Source organism: Staurois parvus, unplaced genomic scaffold (assembly GCF_062004578.1).
Source record: "Staurois parvus isolate SC_StPar_1 unplaced genomic scaffold, SC_StPar_1.0 ptg000507l, whole genome shotgun sequence".
Taxonomy (NCBI): Eukaryota; Metazoa; Chordata; class Amphibia; order Anura; family Ranidae; genus Staurois; species Staurois parvus.
In genome coordinates this window covers 215,870-231,015 of record NW_028318303.1, presented here as the reverse complement: position 1 = coordinate 231,015, position 15,146 = coordinate 215,870, and the positions used below count along the sequence as shown (strand labels likewise).

The window sequence follows — 15,146 nt, the reverse complement described above, 5'->3', positions numbered from 1 at the left end:
GCCACAGATTCTCAATTGGATTTAGGTCTGGACTGTGACTGGGCCATTCTAACACATGAATATGTTTTGGTCTAAACCATTCCATTGTAGCTCTGGCTGGATGTTTCGGGTCGTTGTCCTGCTGGAAGGTGAGCCTCCGCCCCCATCTCAAGTCTTTTGCAGACTCTTAACAGGTTTTCTTCTAAGATAGCCCTGTATTTGGCTCCATCCATCTTCCCATCAACTCTGACCAGCTTCCCTGTCCCTGCTGAAGAAAAGCATCCCCACAACATGATGCTGCCACCACCATGTTTCACTTTCCTCTGACTATGCTCTGGTTTCTTCATTCTTGTTTCTTTCCTCTGACTATACTCTGGTTTCTTGCATTTGGGAATGGTCTGGTTTCTTCCCTCTAGGTCTGGTCTTGTTTCTTCCCTCTAAGTTTGGTCTGGTTTCTTTCTTCCAAGTATTGTCTGGTATCTTGCCTCTGAGTATGGTCTGGTTTCTTCACTCTGAGTATGGTCTGGTTTCTTCACTCTGAGTATGGTCTGGTTTCTTCACTCTGAGAATGGTCTGGTTTCTTGCCTCTGAGTACGGCCCGGTTTCTTGCTTTTGGGTCGTCTTGTTTCTTTCCTCCAAGTTTGGTCTGGTTTCTTCTCAGTCTTTTCTTGTTTCTTTCCTCTGAATTTGGTCTGGTTTCTTTCCTCTGGGTATGGTCTGGTTTCTTTGCTTTGGGTCTGGTGGTTAAGAGCACAATCTTATTTGGCTTGGCAATGATAATATTTGCTTTTTTTATAGGGAGGATTTTCCCTCTTTTAATCCAATCAAAAAGTTACTTTTACTCAAATATCCTTAGTCATTCTTTTTTTTCTGCAAGCCTCCCCTAATCAGATGTAGGTTCAGGGGCACTCCATCTAGGGAGTTTCAACTTGCGTAATACCTAACCCATTCAGGTGTTAAAATTTACATACAGTTGTGGCCAAAATTATTCAACCCCCAATGCTGTAAAGGGGTTTAGGGACTATAGTGTACATTTGGAATTGTATTCAGAATCAAATCCTACAAGGACGTTGTAACTACCCAAATGCAACTAAAATGACATCAATTGTTTATGTAATACAGTAGTAAATGGTTCTTATGTGGTTTCTTCATTGCCACAATTATTCAACCCCTTAAAGACTACCACTCTGAAGAACAGAGGTTCATACAGGTGCTTTCCATCAGGTATTGAAAACACCTGTGGATGTCACCGAGCAGCAATCAAGCATAATAAGCACCAATTAGGCAGCTTTAAAATGACTGTGATACTCAGCTCCTTCTAGACATTTACTGGTGTGGTTACAAACATGGTGAAGGCAAGAGAATGGTCCAGGAAGACAAGAGAAGAGGTGATTTCTCTTCACAGGAAGGGCAATGGCTATAAGAAGATTGCAAAGATGTTAAACATACCAAGAGACACCTTAGGAAGCATCATTCGCAAATTCAAGGCAAAGGGCACTGTTGAAACGCTACCTGGTCGTGGCAGAAAGAAGATGCTGACTTCGACTGCTGTGCGCTACCTGAAGCGTAGAGTGGAGAGAAGTCCCCGTGTGACTGCTGAGGAACTGAGAAAAGATTTGTCAGATGTGGGTACAGAAGTTTCAGCCCAGACAATAAGACGCACACTGCGTAATGAAGGCCTCCGTGCCAGAACTCCCAGGCGTACCCCCTTGCTGTCTCCAAAGAATAAGAAGAGTCGACTGCAGTATGCCAAAAGCCATGTGGACAAACCACAAAAGTTGTGGGATAGTGTTCTGTGGACTGATGAAACAAAATTAGAACTGTTTGGGCCCATGGATCAACGCTATGTTTGGAGGAGGAAGAACAAGGCCTATGATGAAAAGAACACCTTGCCTACTGTGAAGCATGGTGGAGGGTCAATCATGCTTTGGGGCTGTTTTGCTTCTGCAGGTACAGGGAAGCTTCAGCGTGTGCAAGGTACCATGAATTCTCTTCAGTACCAGGAGATATTGGATGGAAACGTGATGCAGTCCGTCACACACCTGAGGCTTGGGAGACGTTGGACCTTTCAACAGGACAATGATCCCAAGCATACCTCCAAGTCCACTAGAGCATGGTTGCAGAGGAAAGGCTGGAACATTTTGGAGTGGCCATCGCAGTCACCAGACTTAAATCCGATTGAGAACCTCTGGTGGGACTTAAAGAAAGCAGTTGCAGTGCGCAAGCCTAAGAATGTGACTGAACTGGAGGCCTTTGCCCATGAAGAATGGGCGAAGATACCCGTAGATCGCTGCAAGACACTTGTGTCAAGCTATGCTTCACGTTTAAAAGCTGTTATAACTGTAAAAGGATGCTGTACTAAGTACTAAGATTGAATGTCACTTGGGGGTTGAATAAAACTGATAATGCTGTGAGCACAGAAAAGACATTTGTGGTTATTTCATTATAACTGTTATGTTATATTTGTCTGACCTACAAGTGCCTCTTTAATGTAAATGTAAGCAAGATGACTGAATGATCAAAAGCAATGTCAAACTGGCCAAAACACTCAATTTCAGTGGGGGTTGAATAATTTTGGCCACAACTGTATGCCACCCTAAGACTATACATATGCACAGTACCTTGGGTTATCTTCTAAATACCACACAGGAGCATTATATCTAATCTGATGTTCCATCAATGGCCAAGCATTCTGTTACATACCTGGACAAGGATAAGAGGGCTTCCCTTACACCTTCTCTCCTGGATCTGCTGAGATATTGGAGATGCTTAGACCAGATCTTGAGCAGGAACCTTGTACATAGGTTAGGCACAGGAAACAGTAGGTGCACAAAACAAAGTCAAGATGATCCAGAGTCAGCAACAGTTGGGTAGCAGAGGTACCATTTATGAAAACAGGAACTAGGCCAGGGTTGATATCAGACGGACAGCCAGAAGACAAAATCAGGACACAAGCCAAGGTCAGCAGCAGGAGATTTGAAAAAAGCAGAGTCAGGATGCAAGTCAGGTAAAATACAGAACACAGATCAGGTCACTGCTGCTAACAACCACTCAGCAATCTCCTCAGCTGTGCTGCCCTTTAAGTAGCATGTTTGGTGCCAAAGCTACTGTCAGATGTGCGCGTTCGTTCATGCCTGAGCATGTGCATGGACATACACAGATAGGCATAGTCATGTGATCGACCATCTTCATATGCTCCTCAGAATTGACCTTAGGAGGTAGATTTACTAAAATTGGTGCACTCAGAATCTGGAGCAGCTATGTAGCCAATAGGCTTCTAACCTCAACTTGTTCAATTAAGCTTTGGCAATAAAACCTGGAAGCTGATTGGTTTCCATGCAGAGTTGCACCAGATTTTGCACTCTTCAGTTTTAGTAAATAAACCCTCTAGGTGTCGATGCAATTAACACTTTCCAGAACTTTTTTGTTAAAAGAAAGTGTACAGTATATGACTATTCAAAAAGAAAATAAATATTTGGGGCATTCACCAAACTTTTGAAGGTGGTGAGTCATTCATTGTATTATAAAGCACATTGACCAGGGCAATTCACCTGCAGTGAATGTTGGGTGACTGTCACATTCACTTCTTTATAAAAAACAGTATGCCCCTTACTTTTGGATTTTGTAGTTAATTTATGTTGCCATTGCAAAATGTCAGTCTTTACCCCTTCACGCCTAAGGGTAAAACAAATCTAAATGCCTAAGCACAATTTTGCAACATTGACATGTGTTAGTAAAACCGTACATATCATCACAACTACTTTGTACATCCAGGTGAATTATACCTTTTTTTTCAGGACAAATTGGGCTTTCATTTGGTGGTAAATGGTAATGGATAGCTCCTGATTTTTTTTTTATTATCAAAGGAAAACTGGCCCAAAATAGTAAAATAAAAATTTTTTTTATATAGCTGCGTGTCTTGTTACTACCATAACCTACCACCAAAGAACAACCCAAAATAAATTCTCCAGCTCTTGACGATCGCAGCGATACCATATATGTGTATGTTATTTGTTGTTTGTACCCGTAGTACAGCCCAGAAACAATAGTGCGCATTTTGTTTTTGTCTTTTTTTTTTTACCTAAAACACACTGACACTTCCACTAACTGACATTGATACCAATTTTTTTTCAATCCTGACCTTTGACCCTGACCTTGACCCAAACACTAACCCTGGCACTGAACTGGATCAAACCTTGATCTAGGTATTTTTTCTTTATTTTTTAATATTTATTTATCTTTTTTCTTTTTTTTTTTACAAACATTTTTTCTCTCTATGCCAGGAGTTAGAGAGATATAATTTATTTTTAAAGACATACAGTATATTTGAAATGTATTTTTAAAAATATTTTTCATATCCTAGATTGTAAGCTCGAAAGAGCAGGGCCCTCGAACCCCTTGTGTATCACATTGTATTGTTTTTGTACTGTCGCATGTTCTGTCTCCCTTTGTAATGTACAGCGCTGAGCGAACTGTTGGCCCTTTATAAATACTGTATAATAATAATAATAATAATATTTTGTAATAAAAACGCATTTCAACATGCAGTATATATATATATATATATATATATTTTTTTTTTTTTTTTTTTTTTTTTTTTAAATATATTGAATATGGACAAAATTGTAGCATTTCAAATATATGGCAATATATTTGGGAAGAATATTTTTAAAATATATTTCAAATATATTTTTCTTCCATGTTGGTTACTACAGCAATACAAGCTGTATTATAAACAATTACTATTTTTTCTTTTTATAAAACTGTTTTTTCTTTTTCATTTTTGTCATCCTTTGTTGCATCTTGGTCCTGCTGATCTAAATCTTCTTCGCAGCCACTTTGTGTCTATCTGCACTCCAGCAATGGCTACGTGGATTGCCTATAGGGCCATTTTACACGGGCAGCAAAGGATGGCAAAAACAGTCAGTTGATTCATGCGTTTTCTGCCCACCTAATTTCTAATATTACAGCCAGAAAGGGTGGTACACGTGCCAGGATGCTTTGCGACAAATTTAACTTGACTTGCAAAAAAAAAAAGCAGTCAGAAGGGGTAAAATTTTTATCCGGAATGCCAGGCAGCTGCTATTCTATTGCCTTCTGAAAAGTGATCCACCGCGGAATGCTTTTCAGAGGGTGGTAGAGACTGCTGCCTGTGTGAAACAGTCCTTTGGGCTTTAGCCACGGTTTTACTTCCCACCAACCATTCCCTCTTAGGCTGCAAAAGCAACAGCCAGGGTTGTACGCATACAGTGACCACAATGCTTTGCTTTGTAGGTGCAACAGGGATTAAACCCGCCTGTTACATTCAGTGGGCACTACTGCCTGATGAATACAACCCATTCAAGTGAATGAGACCATGCTGCAACCATGTGGTAGTGTGGCATATGAGGGGTGGGGTGTTATAACAGGTGGTGAGGAGGTTGCCAGATGCTGCAGGTTAGAATTTATAGCAGTGGTGGGCTACATATGAGGTAAAGGGGGCCTCAAATGTGGCCCCTGACATCATCAAAGGCCTGCACATAATGTTCAATGTACAGTATGTAATGCTGTATAAAGGGATAAAACATGAAGAAATGTATGTGTATTGCAGAGATGTACTAAAATATAGCCATACAAATACGCTGCGCTGAAAATTAATGAATAAATAAGTAACTAATAATACTCAAATAAACGTGATAAATCCCAACGTAACATATACTGTAAATTAAAGTCCAAAAAAATTTTAATTTTGAAGGTTCTCTTGTGCAGAAAGTGTCCATCAACGTCAACATGCAATTGTGAAGAATGTGTCCACCACCAAGATAACCAGCCTCTTACCGAATTCCTAGATCCCAAATTATAGGAGGTCTATTTGTCATGACGCTGCATATATCCCAATAGTATGATTACAACCATGTAGATGTTCCAATGCTTCAACGTATTATTCCTTTTCCTTTCCACAGGAAGAGCTCACATGTAAATGAAACCCTCCATAGTGTAATACCGCCAAAGATTTATTAAAACCACAATAATTCTTACAAAATCATATAATCAAACCACATGTAATAGACGCCACTGGTGCCAACTCTAGTCTCCGATGATGACGTCAGCACGGACTCCTCCTACCTCGACATATGTTTCATCCAAAAGGACATTGTCAAGGGAAGTACTGGGCAGGGTGCCATTTGCTCCCTGGGCCAGTAGCTTTAAGATATGTCGGCCTGGTGGCCCTGAGTTGACATCAGGGGCAGACTGACCATTTGGAAACTTGGGCACTGCCCGAGGGCCCGGGGTCAGTAGGGGGCCCCATGAGATGCCCCTGGTACCTTTTTCATAGGATTTTTTGAGTTTGGGCAAGGACACAGGGGCCCCATGATCCCCTATTGCCCAGGGGCCCCATAAGTTGTCAGTCCACCCCTGGTTGACATACATCAGAGCTATGATCTCAGCTTCTTACAAAAGGGGGGTCTTCCAGCACCAAGTTTATTGGTAGCTCTGGGATGTCTCATATGACTGAATAGCAATGGAAGCAGGCTGGAACTGAAGCCTTTAGAGATGACGAAAACACGTCCAAAAATAACACCCGACATCTTCTGAGGTGATGAGGTGAACAATCACTGGCCATAATGAATGCTCCACGTTCCCCTACTGCCACACAAGCCCATCCAGCTCCCAGCACAGCCACCATGTACCACCTGCAGAAAGACGCTCCAGCCAAAGGGACGTACCACCCCTGTTCAAGACTTCTGCCAAGCTAAGAAGGCCACCTCCTGCTCATAATGAGGAGGTACAAATGTGAAGGAAACTGCCATTACAGGACAGGCTAAAAAAATAGGCTTCCCCCCACCAGGTTCCTATTGGCAACATGTCCCCTCCAAATGGAGAAAACACAAAAACTGAGGTGAGCTCCTGGAGGACCTCCTTTTGAACTTTAACCTGGCAATGTGTTTCCTAACCTGGTGGGAGGAACTCTATCTCACATGGGCTGTCCTGGAATATGACTGGGGACAGGTGCATCACAGTAAGCTTCCTGTCCTTTAGGAACACCCAACTTTCACCTTGCCCACCAACCAACACAGCACCAATACACAATCTACGTTGGTAAACTTACTATTTCCCACATACTGGGCTATCATCTACCATGATAGGGCCACTGGTTACAACCCCCCAAGCCAAAGGTTTTCAGTCCTCCCTGAGAACCATATGCCATTGATGGAAGTAAGGTCCACTGAATGATTCTGCTGGTATCCTCTGTCTTGTAGGACCAGTGTGTGTACATACCAGCCTCTGAATACTGAGTCTGACAGCGCTGATGCATAAAGAATGTACTTAAGCACTTCCAACATTAACCTGGTTATACAATAAAAATGAAATTAACTGAATTACACCTATGACTCCTTAATGATTTGTAGTATTCGCTTGCCTGAGGCGAAGTACTAAGCTCACTGCATAGCAGAGATATGTCATTATATAGTTAAGGCCTCTCCATACCATTCACACCTTCTCCTCAAATTAGAAGAAATGATAATTATCAGTTGAAATGTGTACAAGTAAGGCTCGGTTTACACCGCCGCGACTTGGGATTCAACTTGTGAGACCCCCAAGTCGCATGACATGTGAAATCCCATGTGAATCAATGAGAGCCGTCTTAATTAGCACTACTGAAGTCGCTCCAACTTTAGAAAAGGTTCCTGTACTACTTCATGGAGACTTCTATCCGACTTTTGCCCATAGATTTTAATAGAAGTCGCCTCCAAGTCGGATCCTCAGCTATATCGATGTGATTTGGATCCAGAAGATTAGCCAGGCATTCCCTGAAAGCTGCTTCAGAGTTGCTTCAAAGTAGTACTCAAGTTGCCTGGCAAAGTCGCACTGCAAGTCCAGTGGCTTTAACCCCTTGATGCCGACGTAACACAAATATGTGGCCTCACAGAACTGAACTTTTTTCTGTGGGGCCGCATATTTGCGTACCTGTGCAGCACAAAGACCGTGGTGTCACTGAGAGCCCCGGGTCCTGTCCTAACGATCGGGACCCGGGACTCCCGATTCCAGGTCACATGATCGCTGTGATAGCCTCTGATTACAGCCCGACCCCCTTGGTTTTTGTTTTTTTTTCTATGAATGGAGGAGAGAGATACATTGTATCTCTCTAACTCCTGGCATAGAGGGGGAAATAAATGTTTGTAAAAAAACAAAAAAAAAAGATATATAAATAAATATAAAAAAAGAAAAGAAAAAAATACCTAGATCAAGGTGTGCTCTAGTTCAGTGCCAGAGTAAGTGTTTCTGTCAAAAAATGTAGGTGACAGTGTGTTTTAGGTAAAAAAAAAACAAAAAGAAAATGCACACTCTTGTTTCTGGGCTGTACTATGGGTACAAAGAACAAATAACATACACATACAGTCAGGTCCATAAATATTGGGACATCGACACAATTCTAACATTTTTGGCTCTATGCACCACCACAATGGATTTGAAATTAAACGAACAAGATGTGCTTTAACTGCAGACTGTCAGCTTTAATTTGAGGGTATTTACATCCAAATCAGGTGAACGGAGTAGGAATTACAACAGTTTGCATATGTGCCTCCCACTTGTTAAGGGACCAAAAGTAATGGGACAATTGGCTTCTCAGCTGTTCCATGGCCAGGTGTGTGTTATTCCCTCATTATCCCAATTACAATGAGCAGATAAAAGGTCCAGAGTTCATTTCAAGTGTGCAATTTGCATTTGGAATCTGTTGCTGTCAACTCTCAAGATGAGATCCAAAGAGCTGTCACTATCAGTGAAGCAAGCCATCATTAGGTTGAAAAAACAAAACAAACCCATCAGAGAGATAGCAAGAACATTAGGCGTGGCCAAAACAACTGTTTGGAACATTCTTAAAAAGAAGGAACGCACCGGTGAGCTCAGCAACACCAAAAGACCCGGAAGACCACGGAAAACAACTGTGGTGGATGACCGAAGAATTCTTTCCTTGGTGAAGAAAACACCCTTCACAACAGTTGGCCAGATCAAGAACACTCTCCAGGAGGTAGGTGTATGTGTGTCAAAGTCAACAATCAAGAGAAGACTTCACCAGAGTGAATACAGAGGGTTCACCACAAGATGTAAACCATCGGTGAGCCTCAAAAACAGGAAGGCCAGATTAGAGTTTGCCAAACGACATCTAAAAAAGCCTTCACAGTTCTGGAACAACATCCTACGGACAGATGAGACCAAGATCAACTTGTACCAGAGTGATGGGAAGAGAAGAGTATGGAGAAGGAAAGGAACTGCTCATGATCCTAAGCATACCACCTCATCAGTGAAGCATGGTGGTGGTAGTGTCATGGCGTGGGCATGTATGGCTGCCAATGGAACTGGTTCTCTTGTATTTATTGATGATGTGACTGCTGACAAAAGCAGCCGGATGAATTCTGAAGTGTTTCGGGAATATTATCTGCTCATATTCAGCCAAATGCTTCAGAACTCATTGGACGCCGCTTCACAGTGCAGATGGACATTGACCCAAAGCAGACTGCAAAAGCAACCAAAGAGTTTTTTAAGGGAAAGAAGTGGAATGTTATGCAATGGCCAAGTCAATCACCTGACCTGAATCCGATTGAGCATGCATTTCACTTGCTGAAGACAAAACTGAAGGGAAAATGCTCCAAGAACAAGCAGGAACTGAAGACAGTTGCAGTAGAGGCCTGGCAGAGCATCACCAGGGATGAAACCCAGCGTCTGGTGATGTCTATGCATTCCAGACTTCAGGCTTTAATACTTGGTTGCAAATCCTTTGCAGTCAATTACAAAGTGAAAGTTTGATTTATGATTATTATTCTGTCCCATTACTTTTGGTCCCTTAACAAGTGGGAGGCACATATGCAAACTGTTGTAATTCCTACACCGTTCACGTGATTTGGATGTAAATACCCTCAAATTAAAGCTGACAGTCTGCAGTTAAAGCACATCTTGTTTGTTTCATTTCAAATCCATTGTGGTGGTGTATAGAGCCAAAAATGTTAGAATTGTGTCGATGTCCCAATATTTATGGACCTGACTGTATATAGTATCTCTGTGATCGTCAATAGCTGGAAAATTAATTTTGGGTTGTTCTTTGGTGGTAGGTTATGGTAGTAACAAGAAACACACAGCTAAATTAAAAAAAAATGATTTTTTTTTTACTATTTTGGGCAAGTTTTCCTTTGATAATAAAAAAAATCAGCAGATATCCATTACCATTTACCACCAAATGAAAGCCCAATTTGTCCTAAAAAAATCGAGGTATAATTCACCTAGATGTACAAAGTAGTTGTGATGATATGGACGGTTTTACTAACACATGTCTATGTTGCAAAATTATGCTTAGGCATTTAGATTTGCTTTACACCTAGGCGTGAAGGGGTTAAGTTATCTTCCTATTTTGTTCATCTTTTGATACATTTTTAAAAATCATCTTTCAAGCTGTACTCCCCATTTGACATGTCAGAGCAGTTGTCTGAGAGATGCCTCCTAAAGGTCTGGGCCTGAACTTGTGAAGATTTGTTACACTAGAAGGCAAATTTAAAAATGTTAATTGTGTCTAAGCAGAACCCTAAAACCTTCAAAGAGATTCTGTTGCCAGACCATTCACTTCAACAACTATCTTACTACTGGATAATATGTTCATTATTTTGTAAGCATGTTAAGAAGAAGTGGAGAGGGCTATGATGTCCAAGGAGGAAGATGACTGAGCTAGGGAGTTTAGAGGTGGAAAAGCTCAGGGGCCATCCTGAACATTATTAAACAAAACTTTACATTTTAAAGTCAGAAATCTTAGATTTTAATCTCAGAACTCTAATTTTGAACCTCCGAATTACAGCAGTATTACTGACTTTGAAACTCAGAATTTTGACTTTTACTCTCAGAATTCTGATTTGGAAATTCTGATTTTTTTAATTTAAATATTTATTGATTTTTCAATTAAATACATATTTCCATCGTTTTCTCAAAAAACATACAAAACCATTACTTATTTCCCCTTCTATGACTTTTCCCCACCCAACCCACCTCCCCTCCCTCTCTCCCTCTCCCACTTCACCCACTCTGCATCCCCCCTATCTTCCCTATAAAAGCAAGAGGGATGTTCATGTCATAATACACTATAACTTCATATATTTCACCTTCAAACCGAATTCTTCCCAATTTTTCCATTTCACATAGTAGAACCCCATCTTATCTTCATACATATGGTAAAGTTTCTCTATCCTTCAAATCTGGTTCACTCTATCTACCCAATCTTCTTCCTTCGGCACCTCTGCCTTACGCCAAAACTTGGGTATCACAGAATTCTGACTTTTAATCCTACAATTCTGACTTTGAATTTCAGAATTCTGATATTTATTAACAGAAATCTGATTTTAAAAGTCATTTTGTTTTGAAAATTCATTTTATGCCTCTTCCATAGTTGTATGAGATTTAAGGCACCGCTGTTTGCACGGTCTCAGGAGAATAAGATTTAGTAAGACTTCCTGTGCTTCTCAGTGTTCCCCATGCTGCTGACACTGACATGAAGAAGCAAAGCTCTGCCTCTACCAAGATGGCCCCCTCCACACAGAGACACAGTGGAGAACATGGCAAGTCAGTAATGGGTAAATGATCACATGTATGAAGAACACAAGCAATACTGGTGACGAGTTTCATCACTTCCTTTCATCACCCCTGTAATGAAGTTGGAAGTGATGAAACGCGTTGGGACGTGGCTGTGCGGTTACCGGTGTAAGGTCAGGACTGGAACCGAAAACGATGCAGTAATGTGATCCGAGAAGATGGCGGTGGTGAGAGAGGTTACCACAACTGATGGCTGAAGTTTTAGATGAGTGTTTTAATTGCTTTTAATAAAGTATTGTGTACTGGTTATTGTGCCATTGGAGGTTTATTTTTTATTTTTCTATGGTGATGAGACCTGGTGGAGTGGAGTGAAAAATACAGTGAAGATTTTGCACCAGTGAGTAGATGTGGAGCTCTTAAAGTTGAGAATGGGAGGCATGGAGGTCTGGTGAGTGTTTTCCCGAAGGGGAGTGGATTTCTCACGAGCACTTGTGGTGTCGTGGTGGAAAGCAACAAGTTCATGGAAGATTGGAGCACTTTATGTTGCACTTTAAATTAATATGAACTATTACCATAAGGACTGTACTACTGTGATAATTATAATTGCTGCATCATTTGTATCAGTTATATGTCATAGCGCCACTATGAGGTGAACACTCTACATTACTTTTTTTATTTCTTAACCACATGCTTACCGTGCTATAGTCAAATTACGGCTACAGAGCGGTTGTCCAGTTATGGGAGGGCGTCATATGGCATCCTCCCAGAATGCGCTTTCCCACGCACCTCCAGCGTCGCTCACCTGGCAATCTCCGTGATCGTTGTGTCCTACGGACACAGCTGATCACATGATGAGGTAAAAGGCCAATCACAACGGCCTTTTATCCCGTGATCAGCTGTGTCCAATGACACAGCAGATCACGGAGTAAATACAGTTGCCGGTAATCGGCAGCACTATCCTCACGCTGTCAGCTGTCACCGGGCAGATCGGCACTGTAGTGCCACCCAGCAGTGCCACCCATCTGTGCCCAGCATTGCCACCCATCAGTGCCCATCTGTGCCCAGCAGTGCCACCCATCAGTGTCCTGCAGTGCCCCCCAGCAGTTGCACCCATCAGTGCCGCCAGTTAGTGCTGTCAGTCAGCGCTGCCCATCAGTGCCACCTATCAGTGACCATCAGTGCTACCTATCAGTGTTCATCATTGCAGGAGATTACATTCAAACACCTCGAAAGAAAGAAAGAAAGAAAGAAAGAAAGAAAGAAAGAAAGAAAGAAAGAAAGAAAGAAAGAAAGAAACATAATGAGAGAGAGAAAGAGAGAGAGAGGAGAGAGAGAGAGAGAAAGAGAGAGAGAGAGAGAGAGAGAGAGAGAAAAAAGAAAGGAGAGAAACAGGAGACACAGAGATAAAAATATAGAAAGAGAGAGAAAGAAAGAAAAAGAGAGAGACAGAAAGAAAAAGAGAGGGAGAGAGAAAGAAAGAAAAAGAGAGAGAGAAAGAAAGAGAGAGAGAGAAAGAAAAAAGAGAAAGGGAAAGAAAAAGAGAGGGAGAAAGAGAAAGAGAAAAAGAGAGGGAGAGATAAATAAAGAAGAGAAAAAGAGAGGGGGGGGAGAAAGAGAAGGAGAAAAAGAGAGGGGGGGAGAAAGAAAGAGGAGAAAAAGAGAGGGGGAGAGAAGAAGAAGAGAGAGAAGAAGAGAGAGAGAAAAACAGAAAGGAGAGAAACAGGAGACAGAGAGAGAGGGAAAGAAAGAAAGAAAGAGAGAGAGAGAAAGAAAAAGAGAGGGAGAGAGAAAGAAGGGAAAAAAGAGAGGGGGAGAGAGAGAAAGAAAAAGAGAGAGAGAAAGAAAGAGAGAGAAAGAAAAAAGAGAAAGGGAAAGAAAAAGAGAGGGAGAAAGAAAAAAGGGGAAAAAGAGAGGAGGAGAGAGAAAGAAAGAGAAAAAGAGAGGGAGATAGAGAAAGAGAAAAAGAGAGGGAGAGAGAAATAAAGAAGAGAAAAAGAGAGGGGGGGGAGAAAGAGAAGGAGAAAAAGAGAGGGGGGGAGAAAGAAAGGAGAAAAAGAGAGGGGGAGAGAAGAAGAAGAGAGAGAAGAAGAGAGAGAGAAAAACAGAAAGGAGAGAAACAGGAGACAGAGAGAGAGGGAAAGAAAGAAAGAAAGAAAGAGAGAGAGAGAGAGAGAGAGAGAGAAAGAAAAAGAGAGGGAGAGAGAAAGAAGGGAAAAAAGAGAGGGGGAGAGAGAGAAAGAAAGAGGAGAAAAATGAGGGAGAGAGAAATAAAGAGAAGGAGAAAAATAATGACAGAGAGAAAGGAGAGAGAGAGAAAAAAAAGAAAGGAGAGAAACAGGAGACAGAGAGAGAGAGAAAGAAAAAAAAAACTGTTAGGAGCGTTTAACGTTTTTTTTTTCTGCTGGAAAAACGCTCCAAAAATCTCTGCTCCTAGGCGCTGGCGCACAAAAAAATGCTACTAGCCTAAAGTAGTGTGCATGGACGCATAGGAGAACATTATTTAGCTTCTAGGAGCAGGAAATAAAATGCTAATAACAACTCCTAGGAGCTTAAAAAAAAGTCTAGTCTGCATGGATCCTCAATGTCTAGAAAAAAAATTGTTTTTGTAGAGTATTTGGAGCATTTTTCCCAGCAGGAAAAAAAAACCCAGTATGTCCTCATACGCTGGTAACGTTAGCTGTGTAAAGTTACATTAAAAACTTGATTTGTTTTCAGCTTTTTTTTTAGCGTTTTTGCATTAGCATTTAGCGGCGTTTTCTCGCGTTTGCATTCTGAAGCGTTTTTTTACTAGAAAAAAAATGTTTTGGTCAAAAAAAATTTTCAAAAATGCTGGTTTGCGGCATTTTACCGCGTTTTGCAGCAATAGAGCGTTTTTACAGCTACAAAACTCCTCTAGAAACCCACTAGTTGTGGATTTTTTTCCCAGCCAAAAAAAGTTGATTCCAGTCTATGTGTGTATGGACACATAGGAGAACATGCTGGGGGGTTTACTGGCTGTAGAAAAAAATGTCAAAAGCCAAAAACGGCCGCTGCAAAAACGTCCCGTGTGCATGAGGACTTAGGAGCGTTTAGCGTTCTCTGCTGGAAAAACGCTCCCAAAAGAGAATGAAAAAAAATGCTAACAAAAGCGTCTAGGAAGCTTTTTAACTGCTGCCTTGCCACCCTCCAGCAGAAATACTGTTACAGGGCGGCACAAAATCATGTATATATGCATGATTTTGCTTTTCCGGGCAGGGGGGTGCGCGCACGTGGCGCCCTACCCTCGCCGCCATTGGCGGCTATAGCTGTCAATCACCGAGTCCCAACCGAAGATTCCCCGCTGGCGATCGCCAGGGAACAGCGACAGGGGAGAGGTGTTTATGTAAACAATACAGATCTCTCCCGTCAGCACCGACATGCTGCTTTGTATGGCTCTGCACAGCAGCATGTCTCCGTACTAAAACAGCGCACAGTTAACCCTTTGATCGCCCCAGATGTTAACCCCTTCCTACCCAGTGCCATCAGAACTTTTTATTAGCACTGATCACTGTATTTTTGTCACTGGGGATGTCAGTGGCAGTTGCTCAGTTCCCCCCAGTGTCAGAATGCCCGCTGATAAGTCGCTGATCGCCGCC

General features: G+C 41.7%; 1 protein-coding gene across 2 annotated transcripts in view; it reads left to right on the top strand.

Annotated features, from left to right (window-relative positions):
• ZNF638 (zinc finger protein 638) overlaps nt 1-15,146 on the top strand; it is a 230,963-nt gene that overhangs the window by 135,779 nt on the left and 80,038 nt on the right. The window lies entirely within an intron of this gene.